The sequence below is a fragment of the Parus major genome, chromosome 6 (genome assembly GCF_001522545.3).
Source record: "Parus major isolate Abel chromosome 6, Parus_major1.1, whole genome shotgun sequence".
NCBI lineage: Eukaryota > Metazoa > Chordata > Aves > Passeriformes > Paridae > Parus > Parus major.
The window spans coordinates 27,309,972-27,315,971 of NC_031775.1; the positions used below are offsets into that span (position 1 = coordinate 27,309,972).

Here is a 6,000-nt window from a genome sequence, read left to right on the forward strand (position 1 = left end):
GCAGAGTGTTTTGGAGAGCTCTAGGAGCAGGCCTGGAAAATGGTTAGGATCACCTTTCAAAAGCCCTTTCCTGTGCAGTTTAGAACACAGATTTGATGGCACACTGGAAATGCATTCCAAGAAAACTCCAAGTGGGAAAGTGTCAAATTTGCCCACTCTAACCTGTCCATCTCTGTCCATGCCTGCTTTGAAAAAAGCCAAACCATTCATCTGCTTACCAGGGTGTCATTTAAAATGTCTCTGCACAACCCAACCTATTTAACTGAAATTATTCTGTAAATGCCATGTGAAGTAGATAACCCCACTTATCCAGGCAGCACTAGACCTTACCAATGTTCCTAAAGGAAGTCAGCCAAAGTGTGCTGAGCACTGTTTTACACATGGCAGCCAGGCCAATGAAGAGAGAACTGTTTCTTCATGAGGATGCTGGTGTTGTCTGTCATGACAAGAGATGGATGCTGTGAGGCATCATTCTTTATTAACAGCATAACCTCTACATGTGGAAGAAGGTTAATGTGATACAATGGCTCATGTTTGTGCACCTTGTAGGCAGTCCCTTGGTACTAACTTGCCCAGCCTTTGTCCAGGAGAAGTATCCCTAACTGCAGTGATCTCTCAGCCCACAGGGAAATTGCCAAAGGGAGCCTACATGTGAGCAGTAACAATAAAAAGCAAAATCCCTGCCAACCCTAAATCAACAAAACACAACCTAAAAATCAAACCCACAGACAAGGCACACTGAAGAATCCATCTGGTCATGCCTAGTTGGCTGCTTAGTGATGTCAAACACAGTTTGGTTTCATCTGTCCCAGGAGAGGCTGCTCAGCACATCTGTCATGGAGCTGCACCTCTTGAGTGGAGGCTTCACTGCTGTTCCTCCATCCTCATCCTCCTCTTTCACAGCACTGGAGCTGTGGCAGCGCAGAGAATGAGGGAAAAGCAGAAGAAAAGTCCAATGCTAACTCATACTGGCAAACATTTTGATTGATTTTGTGCACCATATTCTCCAAACACGTATTTGAAATGGTTAAACGTTTGGAAGATGGCACAGCAGGAGCTGAAGAACCTGGAGCACTTTATGCACAGGACATAATAGCAGCAGAATGACTCCTAAATCCAAGCAACCTCAATAGTTGGCCCAGGAACCCAAGCTGGGTGCTGGATACTGCCAAACAGAATGTGCTGCCTTCCCCTCCCACCTCCTGAAGCACAGATCATCTGGGTAGAAAACGATGCCAGGACAGCCAAACATCTCCTACTTGCATCACCCCTGCAACTCCAGACTCTCCTGGAGCTGCCAAAGCACTATGATGATTTAGCTGGAAAAGTGTTTTCAGCCCTAATAGAGCAGACCTTTAACCTTAGATTTTGTGCATCTCTACTGCTCCCATCTCTCCTTCTTGCACCCTGCCCCCAAACCTTGCTTTTTCCTCTGAGCAACAGCAACTGAAGCTGGTCTGAAAATGGTGGGAGGCTCTGGCCCTTTGCTGAGCAGCAGCTTTTTCACGGGTGAGTGTGATTGCTCTTTGCTCATAATATATTCATTTGTTAAATCTCAGTTTGAATATGAGTAAATGCTGAAATCATTTCTCCTGGTTTGCAGTCACCAACAGGAGGAGAGGCATCCTGAAAGCTTGTTTATCCACCTTCCCTTTCCTCTCCCAGCACACTCTGCATTTCCAAAAATATCCTCCTGCAAGCGCTTTTGTCTTGAAAGCCTCTGCAGCTCTTCTGGCATTGTGTGAAAACAGGAGTGAGCCCTTTCTTTGTGGCCTGGCAGGATGAAGGGGTGGGATGGGTGTGGAGGCGTCTGTCTGTGCCAGAGAGTGAACAAGCATGAATAGGGCCAGCTGGCCACTCTCGTGCCCGTCTTTCCATCATTTCCATCTGATACTGCCTGCTCATTGTAATTTTGCAGGCCACATTCACTAACACAAAAAGACTAGGGAGCAAGCATATGAACAGATAGTTAAAGGGAAAATGCTTTATTTCTTATTTTCTTAGATCATGGTAGACCTCAAAACAACAGGGAAAAATGAGATCAACCTTGTTTTCCTTTTTTCTTTTTTTTTTTAATAATAAATCGGAACGGAAGAAAAACAACCAGGAAATAGTTCTCACAAAAACATGCTTTTTAATAAAAAAAGAGAATAATGTTTATTGAGAGGGATTGTTTTGTGGATATGTACAATACCAATGCAGGAGGATTATGCTAACAGAAAACGCCAAACATCGTGGATTGACTTCCAAAGTGTGGACAGTCCTCAGAGCAATGTCCTCAGAGCAAGTAAGTCAACAGGAACAAGTGAACATTGGTTTTGGGCTTTTTTTTTCACAACAAATTACCAGCCATTATGACTGAAGACCTGACATGTAATAACCTGCAGTGAGATGTACAGAAATCCGTGAGACGACACAGAATTCACACAGGAAGGTAACTGTTTGTGTAAGAATTTCCTCCAGAAAATGGAAGTGGTTCCAGACAGTTTTGGGAAAAGACAAATAGAAAAAAAAAAAGGTTAAAAAAAAAGTGCAGGAAAGTACTAACACTGGATGTCCTCAGATCACAGTGAATGCCAGTCTTCCTGGGTCTGATTGCTAACTGTTACCTTTATCTTCACCACTTCTGCTTACCCTTAATTAATTGTTTTATCATCATGATGTAAGAAAAATTACGTTTACGTGAACCTTCTGCTATTTCCTTTTTGCTGCAGCTCTTGTCAAACTGTAGTTTACACAAGTGAAAAATTCTACATGCCCTCAGGTGATAGACACATGCACCTTCCCAGCCTGAGCAGTACTCATCACAGCTGATCATTTCAGTGCTAGGCAATGCTGCACAAATCACACAAACCATGTCAGAGCAAACACTAATTCTGGAGGAGGGGGAGAATATGGAGATTAATAACTGCCACCAGTTAGGTTTCCCACATGTTGGAGTGCTTTGAAGCAATTTCTCCCACTGACTGCATTTGGGATTTATTTTTTGTTCTTACTCAGAAACAATGTAGGGTACTGGGAAGAGGTAAGAGGTTGATTTTATGCATCACTTCCCAGAAAAGCAGCAATATAAAAATCAAGACCACATTTTTCTTTCAATTTTTACCTCCACTTAGCTTTCTTTTTAAGCAATGTGTGACTCAGCTCAGTCTGGGCTGTGCACCCCTGACTGCCAGGTACAATCCCCTGTGAGGCTTCGCTCTAATAACCCTTACAAACATTTCTTCTGTCTCACCTTTCACTTAAAGGTTAAAGCCTTTGTCTCACCCCAAAGCAGGCAGAGGATGTCACTGCTAATAACCTGCTCTGGGGATGTGAGAGGGAGATCCTGTGCTCCCAGCATTCAGGTTAGCATACTCCCAAAAGAATTGCTTCACTTCTCAGAAGGGAGAACAGTTTCCATGGGCTAATCCACAAAGTCAAAGAAAAAACCCATGATTTCTCCATTTTATCCTCAGTGGGACACACATTTCTCTCAGCAGTGTGCTTTCTGCAGTATCTCCTGCTAAAATAAATGGTGGTTCCCTAAAGAGCCATTTTTACATCTTCAGGCTTTCTCCTGTTTCCCTAGCTTCCTTCTGTCACATATATCCTATTCCATAAACATAACCATGAGAGGACCATGAGTTTTAACCTTATTTTGAAAATTACTCCAGAGTTTCAGCTGATTTGCTGGCTTCTGTGCTTGAAGGAGTTTACATCTCCCTGTGGTTCACTACTTCTGTGGGGTTTAGCTTTTGTAGCATTTAAGCTTTGACCTCAGGACAAGTGCTGCAGCCAAAACCAACTCCATACTCAGCTGAAGAGCTGCAGCTAGTGAGACTGCCACGACTTATTTGTCAGCATGTAGCTCTGACAGCTTTGTTAGTGTGGGATAAGCTTCACCCCAGCTGGACAGGCCTGAGTGATGGAGCAGACAGAAAGGCTTTGGAGGACAGAGGTTTGTAAGTTAAATATTTTGATATTTTGGAAGGAGGAATTTGAAGAAAACTGTCCTTAAATCTACTCCTTTTCTTCTGGATTCTAAGTTCTCCTTTAGACAAATTAAAAACAAGTGGAAAAGAATTATAATGTTGGAATCATTACAAGCAGGTGAAAAAGGGCTAAGATTTGGGTGTTTTAATCCAGGCAACAATTAGCTGTAATTCTATGCATGTCAACAGCTACTGGCACCTGAGTAAGATAAAACAACAGAAACCTAATTCTGGTTAAATATAGTCAGAGAACTCTTGTGAATAGTCTACACAGTAGCAGTTTAGTACCAATTTAGAAAATCACAGTCTGTATTGGTAAGAAATACTACTGAGGAATTTGTTGACTGTGCTCCTTTAAAATTCAGGTAATTTTTAAGCCACATCTTGAATTTTTTGCTCATGCTTTTATGAATTATAAAAACGAGACAGAACATCTTGTAGGAGTTGCAGGAATTGGCTTCTGACTATTGAGGTGCCCACATCTAATATGCATCTATAAACATTGCCTGGAGGGAAATAGAAGAGAACATGAAGCAAGGGTGTATGAAAGTTGAGATAATATTGAGTTAAAAATGGAAATTCACCATCCTCTCTGATTTTACTTTAAGAACAGAGCCATCAAAATTTCCCAAAGAGAATTCTTACTCTTGTAAGAATTTACTGCTTAGTGAGACTTTATCTATTTGACTGAAATTCCAACTGGAAAATACATCAGAAGTATTTAAATATTTCTAATAGCTTGGAAAGAGTTTGAAAGTTTTCAATCCTATTCAGTACCAAACTGAATTTTAAATTCCATCTGGGGAATAACAACATAATGTTTTAGATTATTCAAATCAAACCAGTGCTAAAGAGATAAAATGGGAACTTTCAATTTCCTCCCTGTTAAAGGTGTTCTTAGTTCAGTGGAGACATATTCCTGATCACATCTTTTTTCTTTTTTTTTTTTTCTTCTCAAAAGTGAAGGCTGTAATTAAAAAAGAAAACCAGAAAACCAGCACTGAAGCAAATCTATAAAGCTGAGTACTGTGGAGTCGGACAAAATGACCTTCTGAAGTTAAAGAGAAGCTGAAATAGCCAATAATTGAAATGTCACAAAAGGAACTGGCTGCTGAGAAAAAGCAAATATTTGAAGATGAGAAATATTTAACAAGTCACTGGATTAATTTCTCTGCCAAGTTCATCAGAACCAAATATATTTCTATTTGATGTCAGGGACATCAGGTACAATCTGACTAACCTTATGGGCATAAAACAACCCCAGAGGCAGTTTTAATGCAGAACATGCAGAATGCAGAACAGTTTAAAGCAGAAAGAAAGAATGCCAGTGAACATATATTTTTCAGCGAGGTAGATCCACCTTGGTATTGAAGACAAAGAATTGCATTTTATGAAAGAAAGTTATAATTGTATGAATAACTGCTTGTGCTTCTGTCTTTTACTGCTTGCTCTGAAGGAGCTGCTGTTGCAGCAGAATCCAGCTCTTTTATTAGAAGCTAAATATGAGATACTCCTGTCACTTGACATACGTAAGATTTATGTCCCTTGAGGGAACTGTTCTAAGTTTTGCTCTTCTACTTCACTGGTTTCTCACCATCTTTACTCCATGGAAATATCACAGTGATTAGCCAACAGTCACAAATTGTAATTAAATTGAGATTTCAAGGTGATTCCTGATTTGTTTCTTTGATCTCCATCCTAGTTGCACAGGCTTAGCAAAAGCAGCTACTTTCATGTTTTCAGTCAACTGATTTGACTGCAACAAACTGCATTCAAATTCAAAAGTCTGGGTCTTAGAGGGACGTAATTTCAGTGGAGGAGAAAAAAAAAAGAAAAAAATCCTGGGAATAGGTCTCCAGACCAGAGTCTGTCTATGCATGCTTTGAAATGATTAAGAATTCCAGTTCTTCCTGGAACACAGTGGGAATGAAGCTGCTTAATGGCAAGTGCCAGTGTCCTGGTGGGGACAGATGGACAGACAGACAGCTCCTGCTGCCCGGTCAGCAAAGCACGGGCTGCACCCCTC

General features: G+C 41.0%; 1 long non-coding RNA gene across 1 annotated transcript; it reads left to right on the forward strand.

Moving 5' to 3' along the window:
* The first annotated feature begins 3,665 nt into the window (after positions 1 to 3,665).
* On the forward strand, positions 3,666 to 5,644 carry LOC107207096. Its single transcript, XR_001522605.3, has 2 exons — positions 3,666 to 3,940; positions 4,936 to 5,644. It is a non-coding gene; the product is annotated as an uncharacterized LOC107207096 (long non-coding RNA).
* Positions 5,645 to 6,000: the final 356 nt, after the last annotated feature.